Source organism: Pan paniscus, chromosome 3 (assembly GCF_029289425.2).
Source record: "Pan paniscus chromosome 3, NHGRI_mPanPan1-v2.0_pri, whole genome shotgun sequence".
Lineage (NCBI taxonomy): Eukaryota > Metazoa > Chordata > Mammalia > Primates > Hominidae > Pan > Pan paniscus.
Window position 1 is genome coordinate 121,468,311 of NC_073252.2, and position 14,718 is coordinate 121,483,028.

The 14,718-nt window shown below is 37.7% G+C and overlaps 1 long non-coding RNA gene across 1 annotated transcript in view; it reads left to right on the top strand.

Moving 5' to 3' along the window:
• LOC117980058 (uncharacterized) overlaps positions 1–14,718 on the top strand; it is a 334,342-nt gene that overhangs the window by 199,110 nt on the left and 120,514 nt on the right. Inside the window, exon 5 of the long non-coding RNA XR_004671184.4 lies at positions 13,032–13,135. This is a non-coding gene — a long non-coding RNA (uncharacterized LOC117980058). The remainder of the gene's footprint in view (positions 1–13,031; positions 13,136–14,718) is intronic.

Genomic DNA, 14,718 nt, shown 5'->3' on the forward strand with positions numbered 1-14,718 from the left:
AGCCTCAACCTCCCTGGCCCAAGTGATCCTCCCATCTCAGCCTCCCAAGTAATGGGATCATGGGCATATGCCACCATGCCCGCATAATTTTAAGAAAATTTTTGTAGAAACAGTGTCTCCTTAAGTTGCCTAGGCTAGTCTTGAACTGCTGGGCTCAAGTGATCCTCCTGGCTTGGCCTCCCAAAGTGCTAGGATTACAGGCATGAGCCACCATGCCCAGCTCATCATTTCCTTTTCTAATCCTTTTCATCTTTTTATTTCCATTTTTGCTTGCTCTTTTTCTTTTTATCCTTTATGTACTTTGGCAGTGGCCATTTTCTCTCATACACCTTTTTATTTCAGCTTCATTTCTATGATAATCTTATTTTTCCTTCTATCCCTTCCCTGACCTATAAGTTCATATTTTATCTCCTCCAAGAGTCCTAATTTTTTCTTGAGTTCTTGCATCTTGTATGTACAGCTTTATGTTTTAGTGTCACAGAAACAATTACCTCATTGAGATTTTTAATTTAATGGCAAAAGCGTGTAGTCACTCTATTCGTCTTCGCAGTGGCAACACTTTTCTTGAGACTAATCTGGGTCTGTCATTTGTATTTCCTGTTCCTTGACTCCCTTTATGTGTAATACCTTTGATTTGATATTGTGTATGTTCTTTCTTGATAAACTATTTTTGGATAAGGTGAGTTTTTCTGCAATTTGTAGGAGGCTCACTTGAGGGGAGGGGTCAGTGCTGGTTTCAGAAAAATTAAAATTTTTATATAACTCAGGCTTTTGTGTGTAACTTGGCTAGCCTTTACTTTTCCTATGGATATTGACAGCCATTTTGGGAGGTTCTTGTTTGTGTTACTTTACAGTGCAAAGTTTTATTTTTTTCCTCTCTTCATGATCCCTGAAAATATGGCTTGTGTGGCTTCTCACTGATGCTTTTCTCCTTTTTTTCTTGGAATCAAACCATGCACAGGGACGTTCCTGAGACTAGACAGAACATACTCTTCCAACTCTTGCAGATAAAGGGATTTAACTGAGGTTTTGCACAGGGTGTGTTCCTTACCTCTGAAAAGCAGAAGTCACTTTGGCAGCTCTTTCTGTAGCCTCAAAGTCCTTTCATCACTTTATCCCTCACCTTCCCTTGTTGCACTCCCGTGCTTTTGGGGATCCTTTTACATATTTGTGATGGACTTTAACTATCTCCTAGTGATACTGAAAATGGAATTTGTAATTTGGGTTTTGTTCTCTGAAACTCAGTTTTATGTCCTAGCTTAATTCAACTAGGAATCATTAAGCATTGGCTATTTCCAGCTACTACACATTAGGGGCTCTAGAGACAAATTTTTTTTTGAGGACTTCTTAATATAGTGGAGCATGAAAAATAAGCAATGATGACCAACATTCCCCTCCCCCACCAAGCCAAAAAAACCCCAAATACCAAAAGGGGCAGAATATGCTAAATGTCAAAGCAGAGGTTGAAGGTGGTGGCTGAGAACAAACCTGAGTGGTTAGGAAAGGGTGGCAGTTAATGGCACCTAGAGATTAGCAAAATACTCTTCAGATGGGAGGCGCTCAATCAGTGTTTAGGGGATCTAGAAGAAGATTTGTTTTCAACGGAGAGAAATGAGATTCATAATATTCTCACTTTAAGTGTAATTTTAGGAGGAAATTCTACCCACAACTTTGAAATATTCTGGTGTATGTAATGATTGCTTTCTTTCTTCAGTTAGATCTATTTCCAGAACAAGGTTGCCACCTCTTACCTTATATTCTATTTCTTAACCTTGGTGCCTTTGAGGTAGACTTTGGAGAGTGGGTCTAATGTTGACAGATGGATAGAGAGGGAATAGATTCTATGAAAGACAAAGGACGAGGCCAAAACCACATGCATGGGAAATCAGAGCATCTCTGGGCATTATAGGAAAAAAGAATTTTGTACAGGGCTACATTATTAAAGGCCTGAGATGTTAATCCAAAACATCATTTAGTTTTCTGACTAAGAAATTGTGTTTCAAATAGTATCAAAGAAAACTAGATGAATTTCCCATCAAATTCTCTATTTTCTTTTTCTATCTCGAAAGATAACAAGATGCTAATTATCTCAATCTAGTCTTCAAAAAATTAACAATGCAAAGTTTAGTTTTATAAAGTGCTTATTCTCTAATAAATAGAAGTGGAATAATTAGTCATTAATTATTGGTAATACATGTTATTTATTCTCTTATTCTTTTAGTTTTAACCAACTATCATTGATTGAAAACATTATTTGATTCATGTTACTGTAATAAGCTTTAACATACTTCTGTTCCTTCCCCATACCCTCTTCCCCTGCCCTCCTCTCTACCTCACTTATCTCCTCTTTTCTATTCTCAATCAACTAATTATTCATGGGAGCATGTACTAGGGGCAACATTACTTTTTTTTTTTTTAATGAAGTATCTAGGTCTTCACCATTTTCGACACAATGCTATATTTTTCGTACCATATGTTTTTTGAAATGCTTATAATGCTCTCTGTTGGTGAAGAGGATTTGTTTATGGATGTCATAAAGTCAAACACTACTCATGTCTCATGATAGTAATCACCACCAATACCACCGTAATAGTAGTAATCTTTGGGTTGAATGGGCCAATCAAATTTATAATCCGCTATACTTGTCTTCTGATCTTCACTAGCGTGGCTTTTGTGTGCTCATGGAAAAAACAGGGAATAAAAGCTTGGTAGTTTACATGCTGTTAAAATTAAGAAAACACGATTTAGTATTAAAAGAGGTAATGATTTAATTTTGGAGTTGCTGAGTTGAGCTCTGGTGGTCTGGGAAGCTTGGGGGAAAATTTAGATATTGCAGTAACAGATTTGGGTTGGAATATTTTGTGACTGCAATAGCAGATGCACTTATAGAAGGCTTTACAAATCCAAATGTTGCTTCATATGACCTTGGGACATGATGGATTTCCCAAGGCTCCAGATTTGACAATAAGTTTTCTATTTAGCCAAAACATGAAAATTCTTCTTCTTCACACGTTATTTAAAGAAAAGTGCTTAAAATTACATGGTATTTAAAATTTACTTAGTTGTAAAACCTATTAATAGAATATAAATATATGGTTTTTAAATCAGTACAATTAATTTGCAGGCTTTAGGTAGCTTAGATTAAGGTAAATATCTTTTATGGTAATTTTCCTGGAACCGTAAATATGACTTATGTGTCTCCATGTCTTTGTTTCCACTGAAGACTTTGAAATAGCAATAATTGGGCCTTTTTGAGGACTTCTTGGGCCTTTTCAGGACTTCTACCAATTTGTTAATAGTATGCACCTTGGAAATTTTTAAGGATTCACCCAGACTTTAATAGTCACTGTTAATATATTCAAATGGTTTGAAAATTTGTGCTTGTAATATGATGATTTGAATTCTTGATACTGGGGCACTTTTGATTATCTTTGCACAGTGTGCATTTGCTTGTAATTTTTTTTACTTTGATGCACTGCTAATAGATAATATACCACACATTCTATGGATATGTGCTAGTTGACCCAATCAGAATAAATGTACAGGAACTCTGCTACATGGTAAATATAATTAAATACCATGAAAATGTCTTATTAACTTCTGTAATCTTTAAAAGTATGCAATAAATCATATTACTTGAAAAAACTTTATTTTTCAACCTATGATACTGCTTAAGGCCCTGTTCAAGGATGCATTTAAAAAACACGACAATTCTAAAAAATAAAATAAAATAGAAATTTTAACTGTTTGAATAATGGAAGGTGCACATTGACAGTAACTATTCATACTTTGTACCAAGATCTTAGTTTGACATAATTTTTTCAGCCTTGTTTGGATTTACAGTTAACCCTAAAAACATTAGTAAATGGTACCCACACTTTTAAATCATAAAAAGAAACCTAGATTTGTTTGCAGTTTTTTAATCTGTTGTTAATAAACTTGAAAGAACACAGCCCTGTCTAATAAACACATCAAACTAATGGGTACCAGAGCAGTTCAGAAGAGTGTTTGTTGTTTGGTGTTTAGGTTTCAGTCAGAATTAATCAACAATGGATGGGGCCTGCTGTATTTATTAGCAACTCAAATCCCTGTGATTTAATGCCAGGTCCTTTGACTCATTCCAGTGAATGCTGGCAAGTTTACAGCACTGATACATACTTACATCCTCGGGTCTTTAAAAGAAAGGGAAAAATAGAGCCTAAAATCAGACCACAGGATTGGCAAGAATTTCCCGAGAGCCATTTTGAATTTAGCCCTATACAGTGAGCTTGTGAATAGGAAGCAATTGATTCAGGAACAGTGGAGCCTTTTTTTGCCTGAAGAAGCCTTCAGCTGTGCAGATGGCTTGCTGGCATAATCCAGTCTGCTTTTGTCTTTTATTTTATATATTAGGCTACTTTCTTCTCACACTTTATATTGCTTTTATTTTCTCTCTGTGCTCTAAGCCTCCAAATTTCAGGGGCAGGGAGAGGTTGCAAGGGTTTAGTGAGGGTGGCAGGACTATATGTGGAGTATTTCCCACAGATTTATGAGTTGCTAGTAAATCGCTGGCAATGCTGCCTGCTTGTCACAGTCAGCACTAGGGTGTTCTTTGTACAAAAGTGTCAACTTTTGAATGAGGACTCTGGAAACAGATGTAAAGATTAATCTTGAGAATGCATTTTTCTGAGGCCCTGAAAACGTGCCTACTTGTGCAGTAGCCCTGGTTCTAGACATTTATTTTTCAAAGTGATCTCATTCCTCAGTTACAAAGACTTACATTCTTCACTGTTCATGTTCAGAAAATTCCACAGCCCTTAGCCATTCCTCCTGCTTCTCATGTCTGGGGGCTGCCTTTCGAGAGCAGATTATTTGTGGAAAGACATTATTTATCTGGAAACTGTTCAGTGAAAACTTGATGGAGTTGTTGTTACTCTAGGGACCGTCTATCTCCCTCGGAAGATAAGATTTGCCAATGCTTCCCCCCTACAACTTCCTATGGGAAGATAGCTGACTTTTGGCCTGATAAATAGTTTCACATTGGATGGGTTGTTGCCATCTCATGCATTCTTTTTCATCCTTCCCAGATATGCAATTTTCTCTCTTACTGTCTTGCTTTCGGTTGTATTGTCTTTTATCCCCCCTCTCATACGGAAGTAAATTTTGAAGAAGAAATATATGCTAAAATGGGTATTTGTTCAAGTTTTTCAATGTTAAATATTAGGATATGTCTCAAAGTGTTCTGAAATAAATCTGTGTATATAAAAAAACATCGAGCATGTTAATCACATACCTCTGTTTTTCCTCTAGTTTTCTTCTACACAATGACATATTTTCTTTCGGCAAATAGAAGACTTTGTGGGAATGATGTAGAACATGGGTTTTTTTTTTTTTTTGTATTGTAAATGTTCCACAAACAGAAAATAAATACCACAGAATCCACCATTTTGGAACGACTTGTTTGTGAGTCAATTGTCCTTGTTTCCCCTCCTTAAAAATTATATCTTCCATTTATATGGGAAACACATGTAGATATTTCCTCTTTTCTTCTTTAAACAAGATTTGTAATACATTTCAGCTGAAGATTAAAAAGATCTGGTCCTCTAAACATTTGTATAAGATTAGCAAATGTGGCCGGGTGCGGTGGCTCACGCCTGTAATCCCAGCACTTTGGGAGGCCGAGGCGGGCGGATCACGAGGTCAGGAGATCGAGACCATCCTGGCTAACACGGTGAAACCCCGTCTCTACTAAAAATACAAAAAATTAGCCGGGCGTGGTAGCGGGCGCCTGTAGTCCCAGCTACTCGGGAGGCTGAGGCAGGAGAATGGCGTGAACCCGGGAGGTGGAGCTTGCAGTGAGCCGAGATCGCGCCACTGCACTCCAGCCTGGGCGACAGAGCGAGACTCCGTCTCAAAAAAAAAAAAAAAAAAAGATTAGCAAATGTACTAACATACAGACTTTTTCACTGTTGTAATAATTTCCTATATACTCAGCACTTTTGTTTGTGAAGAACATTTATTTTGGTACTGCCATACTTTATTTTCTCATTGCACCTCTTTTAAATTGCATTTCTCAAGGGCATTATATGTAATGAGGAACTTGGCTTTCAAATGAAAAATGTTTAAATTTAGAAATGCAGATTTTTGACTAGAGATGGCAGAAGAATTGTGTTTATATCCTAGTTTATTTCCTGAACTAATAAACAACAATAACAATGATGAAAAACAGATAACAAAGGCCATCTGCAATAATACTGGGCAATAATTACACATACAAACCATAACAACAAAGTATAGGTACTCAAAACTATGAAATTAAGACCAAACTCAGAAAAGGCTTAGTGTACTGGCACATACATCCATGATCTCTGCAATAAGTATGGTGCTTCACAGTTTGGGAGTCAATCCTGAAAGGTCCAATCAAGGCTCTCTCTCTGGAATGCCAGAGTCTGGGGGTTTGGATAGGTCAGAGGAAGATCACTGAATTCAGGTTTACTCCACCGAGGAGGAGCAGGGTCAGGGTGGAAATTCAGAAGTGCTCAAATATACCATTTTTATCACAAGCAGGCTGACCACTAGGAAGGGAGAAGATAGAAGGTGAAGATTTATTAGGGAATTGCAGAGAGCTGAAGACTCATATGCTGGAGATGGCTCATACCTGCTCTCTAGAGCCGATGGATACATTTCCAAAGTTTGCAAATCAATTGTTAAACACAGCCATTATTAAAAATTACATTACAAACTTACAATAAATTACTTGAGAAACAAAGGCAATAAGTACTAAAACTCATCACACCTTAATAACGATACATTATTATTATCTATGCTCTTGAGGTTATTCCCATCGATTGTATCTGTCTGGTGAAAATATGATCTGAAAGTGAACTACTGTGCATCTCTTTCCAACCCTGTATTTGGTAATATATCACATTGGTAGCTTGAAAACAGCCATGGCGGGAGTATTTATATCATGAAAATCTGCAAATGCTGCATATAAATACTTGACTTATTGTTTTGTTTATTAATTAGAATTAAAGCGATGAAGAAAATGTTAATGATGCAGATTAAGAGTGTTGTGCCATGGCTCAAAAAACTGTGGAAGTATTCTTCTAGTATTTGAAACTATTGTCTGAAAGTTGCTCAAGTCATTGATGAAAGAATGAAGTTCTGAGATGCGCATCTTTTTTGTATCACTTTCATTTTACTTAGTAACATAAATGAAAGTATCACCAAACATTCATGTCAGAACACTTGTTCATTGCAACCATAGTTTGGGTATGAGTTTGGAAAATTCAAGAGAAGCATTCTGTGATAATCAATTGGCTGTATAGACTTTATAATCAATATTTTATATGTTGTAAATTGTGTGCTATATATGCTTTATATTAGCAAAATTTATTATGTCTATGTAAAAAATCTCAAGTATACAAAAATGTATGTGCATGTGTACATAAAAATGCATATATTATTTTTAGGACAGTTAGTTAAGCAATTACCAGCGCCCTATAGATGCCTTGCAGTGCATTGGGGAGATATCCTTTGCACTGCGTGTTGAGGGATGTAGATGGAAAGAATGGAGGTTTAGTAACTCAAATGCATGGATCATGTAGCTGGAGATACACCCAAGCCTCAGAATTAGTAAGAAAATATTTTGAAACAGTCTATTTGAATTCAAGATTTTTGCAGTACCAGTTTTCTGTCATTGTTATGCACTAAATTGTGTCACCACCTCAAACCATATTTTGAAACCCTAACCCCCAATATGACTGTATTTGGAGGCAGGACTGTTCAAGACGTAATTAAGGTTAAATGAGGTCATAAATGTAGGGCCCTAATCCAATAGTACTGGTGTTCTTGTATGAAGAGGAAGAGATGCCAGAGCTTTCTCTACCTTTGTACGTGCACAGTGGAAAAGCCACTTGAGTTCATTGTGAGAAGGTGACTGTATATAAGCCTGGAGAGACCTCACCAGAAACCAACCCTACTGGCACCTTGATCTTGGACTTCCAACCTCCATAATTGGAGAAATGGATGGCTTAAACTGTATTTCTGTTGTGGCTTAAACTACATTTCAGTTGTTTAAGCCACCCAGTCTGTAGTATTTTTATGGTATTTATTATAGTATTAAAGTATTATGATATTAAATTATTATGGTATTTATTTGATGGTATTTACTGTGGCAGCTCCAGTAGACTAATACAGTCACAATTTGAAAAGAATGAGCATGGGATATACAAATGGATAGTAAGACAAGAGAAAGAAATAGGAACTCATCCATGTAAAGTGGCATATAGAAAGTGCTCAATAATAATTATTATTATATAAGATAGATGAATAAGTCGTATCAGACTAATGGTAATGCCGGGAAGTAGAAGAAACATTTTAAAGATAAAATCTTCCATGTTACTAGAAAAATTAAAGACAATGTTAGTTTTGAAATGAGAGTTCATAGAAGAAAGTAAATGAAGAAGAGAAAGGTTGTGAAGGAAGGAAACTTACCAGAGAATTTGACAATTTTGGACCAAGTCAAGCTATTTAATTGTAAAGGACACAGACAGATAATCTCAGACACAAAAGAATTCAGTGAATAGAAGAACCAAGCATCTTTCTTGAAAAATATACATAATGAAATCTAAACAATATTGAAAAAATTCCTTGACTTGAAATCAGAAAATACAGTCTCATTTTTAACATGTTTGGAATATTAAAACCCAACAACATATTTTTGGATACAAAGAAAACTGCAATAAATTATATAAACTAGAAAGATTGTGTAATATGGTAATTGATGACAACACACTGAAACTAGAAATTTCGTATAAAATAAAATAACAACAAAATCCCAACCACCCAGAATTATCAACAATAATAGCAAAAACACAACTCAATGTTTAGCTCAAAGAGAGAAGTCAGAACTGAAATTGTGGAGCAATAGAAAATAACACTATTATAAAAATATTACATATTAGAACTTATACAGCTGAAACCATGCTCAGGAGAAAATTTATGTCCTTGACACCAAATGAAATGATCTCTTAACATAAGAAGTTAGGAAAAAACCAGAAAAATTATTTTTAAGAAACTAGAAAGCTGGGCATGGTGGTGCACACCTGTTGTCCTAGCTACTTAGCAGGATGAGGCAGGACAATCCTTTGAGCCCTTGAGTTCAGGTGCAGCCTGGGCAACATAGCAAGACCTTGTCTCTTTAAAAAAAAAAAAGAAAAAAGAAAGCAGAAATAAGGCTTCATAAAGATAACAGCCAAATCAATGCAGTAGAATATAAGAAAACAATAGAACTAATAAATAAATGAAAGAACCCCCTAGTAACACAGATAATCACTAGCTAACCTAATTTAACAAGAAAAAGGAGATAACATAAATACATGAAGCTGGAAACCAAAAGAAAAAACAATCAGATACAGAGGGGATTACAAGAAATGTTTAGGAATTTTTTCATAAATATATTTGAAAACCTGGATACATAGATGATTTTCCAGGAAAGTACGTATAACCAAAATTGATCTCAGATGTAAAGGAAATCTCCAAACAGAATAATTACAAGGAAGACAAGAAAAGAAAAATACATTGCGAAAGCACTACCCTTAAAAAAAAAAGATCAGGCTGTGGAGGTATCAAAGCTCTTCCAATTGATTTTTACAACACTGCCACAACATTGAAACCAAATTCTGAAAAAATAAAGCTTTACACCTAGCTTACTAAACTGGAAACACCCCAACGTTAAGTGACTGGCTATATAAGTTTGTACAATGGAATGTCATGCAACTACTAAAATAAAAAAAAAACAAAAAGAACTATGTTGATGTTCATGTGGAAAGAACTTTAAAATATATTATTAAATACAAATAAAGATTCAGAACAATGTATATATAGTATCAATTTGAATAAAATATGTATAGATTTATGAATTGGGAATTTGATGAAGAAACTGTTGATGGTGGTAGTTGACGTTAGGACTGGGAGGAAGAATCAGGTTTTATTGTATCTCTCTTTCTTACTTGGTTTGTAGACATGTATCTGTATTATTTTCATTAAATCATTCATCAGATCCTTAGCAATAAAATAGAATTTGCATAGTCAGTAAATTTCCCCACAGCTATGTAACTGATCTAGAATTGTGTGCATAACATGACATTTAGCAGTGTGTTTTCACAAGGTGGTATATCGAATAAGGCAGTTTTCCCTTTCATTCTTTGATCTGATGGAATTTCCAAGTGGAATCGCTGCTTGATATTCTGTGGAAAACATGAAATTTTTTTCCAGCTCATAGAATATAAAAGAATACTAATACGGTTTCATCAGAATGTCCTTTACTTTTTTTTTTTTTTTTTTTTTTTTTTGAGACGGAGTCTCACTCTGTGGCCTCGGCTGGAGTGCTGTGGCGCGATCTCAGTTTACAGCAACCTCTGCCTCCTGGGTTCAAGTGATTCTCCTTCCTCAGCCTCTTGAGTAGCGGGGATTACAGGCGCCCGCCACTACACCCAGCAAATGTTTTGTATTTTAGTAAAGATGGGGTTTCACCATGTTGGCCAGGCTGGTCTCAAACTCCTGACCTCATGATTCGCCCCCCTCGGCCTCCCAAAGTGCTGGGATTACAGGTGTGAGCCACTGTGCCCAGCCTGTCGTTTACTTTAAAAGAATATTAGTCATTTAATTTTCATTGTATATTTCCACTTTTCTTTTTTTTTAAATTTATTTTTTATTTTAATAGGTTTTTAGAGAGCAGGTGGTGTTTGGTTACATGAATAAATTCTTCAGTAGTGACTTTTGAGATTTTGGTGCACCCATCACCAGAGCAGTGCATACTGTACCCAATGTAGTCTTATTTTCACTTTTCTTTTTAGCTCCATAAAAAGAGCATACTCTACTCTAGAACAAAACAGGATCAAGAAGTGTCACTTTTCCCCCCACAATATGTTAGAATTTTTGGCCTTCCTTTAACATTCAAACAACACTTACAAAGTTTCTGAAAATCTTAGTTGTCTGACAACTGAACAGTTTATGTTAACTTTCTAGGTGGGCGTATTTATTCAGTCTGATGGGTACTATATGAGATACATTTTTAAAAATTTATAGAATGGGTCCAACTCTCGCACTATGCCATGTGAGTAGATACCATGTACAAATAAGGGAATCTCCTTAGGGAGTTGATTTTGCTTTTTGTAAGGAAGGAGTGTTTTGAACTCTTGTATGAGAATATCAGTGGCTGCAGTGTGCCAGGTGCTGTACTATGAGTTACCAGATTAAATGGTATACAAGCAACAGGAATTCTAATAATGTAGAAAGTGAAAGAGACCAAGAAGTTAAGTCTGAGGTTGGGGGCAAAATTTCATTATCAGTCAAGAATTTTGGAGACATATGTCACCAACGTGCTCCAAAACTGGATGCCTATTTTAGTGTATTTTACAAGGAAGATTTGGATATATGATATCTGGGTGTTAAAATGTGTTCTACCTTGCTATATTAGTTTAGCTGACACCAACTCCAGAACTCAGATATATATTACTTTTGAGAGTGACTGACCATTGTGGTATCTACAAAAGTGGTAAGAAAAGTGGAGGAATCTTTGTAGTTTCAGTCTGGGGATGCTTCCTTCATCCAGGAATGCTTTCCAGCATTCTTGAGTTCTGGCTAATGAGGTGCTAATGGGGTGTTATTACTGGCTACTAGACCAAGGCATCAGAGAGACAGGCTGGTAAACACCCTTTGAAGTATGTGCCTAATTCTTTGAAGTGTGTTTCTAATGGGAAGATAAGCACATTTCCTGTCTTAGAGATCCGAAGTTTTGTGTCCTAACCCTATGTTATCAATTCTAGGACACATTTGCTCTTTTTCAGGTAGTACTTAGTCAAGAAATTGCATTAGGGGGGTGGTTCCAGGGCTTGATCTTCTCATGTTGGATTTGGCTAATGGTGCCTCATATATGAAACCTGCTTAGTGATTTTCTTATATTCTGCCCCCTAAGAGACGAATAGAAATATAGGTCAAACCAGGGGAATACAAGTCCAAATGTCTCTCTAAATAAACTGTTCTTTGACTTCTCTGAGAAAAGTTGATTTGGAGGGATATTCTCCTCTTTGACACTGTTTTCTCCAACACTCTAATTAAGTAAGGTCAAAAACTGTCTCTTATTGGTCCCTTAATTCCAAGTTCCCAGTACAGTGGTTTGTACAGTGAGTACAGAATCTTTTAAGTAGTGCACATGTAAGATGTGATGTGGATTAAAACTCTGATGCTCTACCACATGATTCTTAAAACCCAAAAGTTCTCAACTTAGCAGAAAGCCAGATATAGGACAATATAATATTTTCTAAGCCTTTTAGTGTTTAAAGTATTTACAACTCATTTACCTCAAATTACATTCAGTGGAGATTCCCCAGACCAAATTTTAGAGGGTCAGGGTCAGATGGGAAGGGGACAGAAGATTTTCCAGTTTCTAGGTATGGACTCAGATTACATTCTAATTCAGTTAAGTGACAATTTATTTGTTAATACAACAAATGTATTTGCATCCATCCAATCAGCAAATATGTCTTGAATATAGTATTCTTCCCCTTATTCATGGGGTAAATTTTCCATGACCTGTAGTGGAGGCCTGAAGTCATGGATAGTACTGAACCTTCTATATACTGTGATTTTTTTTCCTGTACATACAGACTTAAGATAATGTGTGTAAATTAAGTGCAGTGGGAGATTAATAACAACAACTAATAATAAAATAGAATAATAATAACATTATTCCATAATAAAAGTTAAGTGAATGTGGTCTGTCTTGCTCAGTATATCTTATTTCATGTGATATTTTCAGATTGCAGTTGACTATGGATAATTGAAACTGAGGAAAGCGAAATCACACATAAGGGGGGAACTACTATATTTTATTAAGGGAAACAATCTGTTCCCATAAATCAAACCTCAGCTAGCAGAATTAAAGGTAAACTTGAGGAGTTAGGGATCATCACGGTGATGGGAAGAAGGACTAGAATGCAGCTCTACACAGAGCAGCACACGGAGTCTTGCATTGTGAATTTTAGGTCCAGATTGACTGCAAGAACAAATCAGCAATCCTGAGAGGACCCACAGACCCTCTGAAGGAAGCAGACTACTCCTGCAGGACCTGGGAGATACCCCGAATACTGTGAGTGCCCCACCTGTGGAAGTGGGAAAGGGAGACCATCCCCTCCTGAACACACACCCTCACTGGAGAAACTGAAGTTCTGTTTGTGGGAGAAGTTTCCAATTTTACCTACAGTTGAGTCAACTTAGAGAACCAAGCGAAATACAGGGGTAGAAGAAGCTGCAGAAAGGCCCTGGGAGCTCACTGGGTCTCCTAGCAGGCCATTCCTGCCTGGCACCACAGGGATCCATCCGGAGGGTGGCCAGAGGAGCAGGGGGGCAAAACTACACAGGGAGAAGGACTTCTCTAGCTGATCTCTGAAACAATTTGAACGGGGCAAGAAGCCTGCTGGTCAGAACTCAGGGGAGGGCTCAAATTCACTTTGAAGACTCTATAGGTGGGGGAAGTAACAAGACCTTTCTTTTGCAGCTGGGAGGCAGGTAGCCTGGGGCAAGTTTTCAAGCCCATCTTGTCCTCTGCCTGGAAACAGACTTGGGTCTGTTGTGGGGGACATGGTGGGAGTGAGACCAGCCCTTCACTTTGTGTGGGAGCTGGGTGAAGCCTGTGACTGCTGGCTTTCCCCCACTTCCCTGACAACCTGTATGACTCAGCAGAGGCAGCCATAATCCTCCTAGGTACACAACTCCAGTAACCTGGGAATCTCACCGCCATCCCCCACAGCAGTAGTAGCAAGACCTGCCCAAGGAGAGTCTGAGCCCAGACACACCTGCCCTGCCCCCACCTGATGGTCCTTCCCTACCCACCCTGGTCACTGAAGACAAAGGGCATATAATCTTGGGAGCTCTAGGGTCCCACCCACCGCCGGTTCCTCTCTACACTACTATAGCTGATGCTTTCTGGGAAGTGCCACCTTCTGGCAGGAGGCCAACCAGCATAAAAATAGAGCACTAAACCACCAAAGCTGAGAACCCTCATGGAGTCCATTGCACCCCGCTGCCACCTCCACCAGAAGAGGCACTGATATCCACAGCTGAGAGACCCATAGACTGTTCACATCACAGGACAATGTGCAGACAACTCCCAGTACCAGCCCAGAGCCAGGCAGACTCACTGGGTGGCTAGACCCAGAGGACAGACAACAATCATTGCAGTTTGGCTCACAGGAAGCTACTTCCTTAGGAAAAGGGGGAGAGTACTACATCAAGGGAATACCACACGGGACAAAAGAATCTGAACCACAGCCTTTAGCCCTAGACCTTCCCTCTGACAGAGCCTACCCAAATGAGAAGGAAACAGAAAACCAACGCTGGTAATATGATAAAACAAGGCTTTTTAACACCCCCCCAAAATCACACCAGTTTACCAGCAGTGGATCCAAACCAAGAAGAAATCCCTGATTTATTTACCTGAAAAAGAAGTCAGGAGGTTAGTTATTAAGCGAATCAGGGAGGCACTAGAGAAAGGCAAAACCCAATGCAAGGAAATCCAAAAAATGATACAAGAAGTGAAGGGAGAAATATTCAAGGAAATAGATAGCTTAAAGAAAAAAACAAAAAATTCAGGGGCTGGGCGCAGTGGCTCACGCCTGTAATCCCAGCACTTTGGGAGGCCAAAGCAGGCGGATCATGAGGTTAGGAGATCGA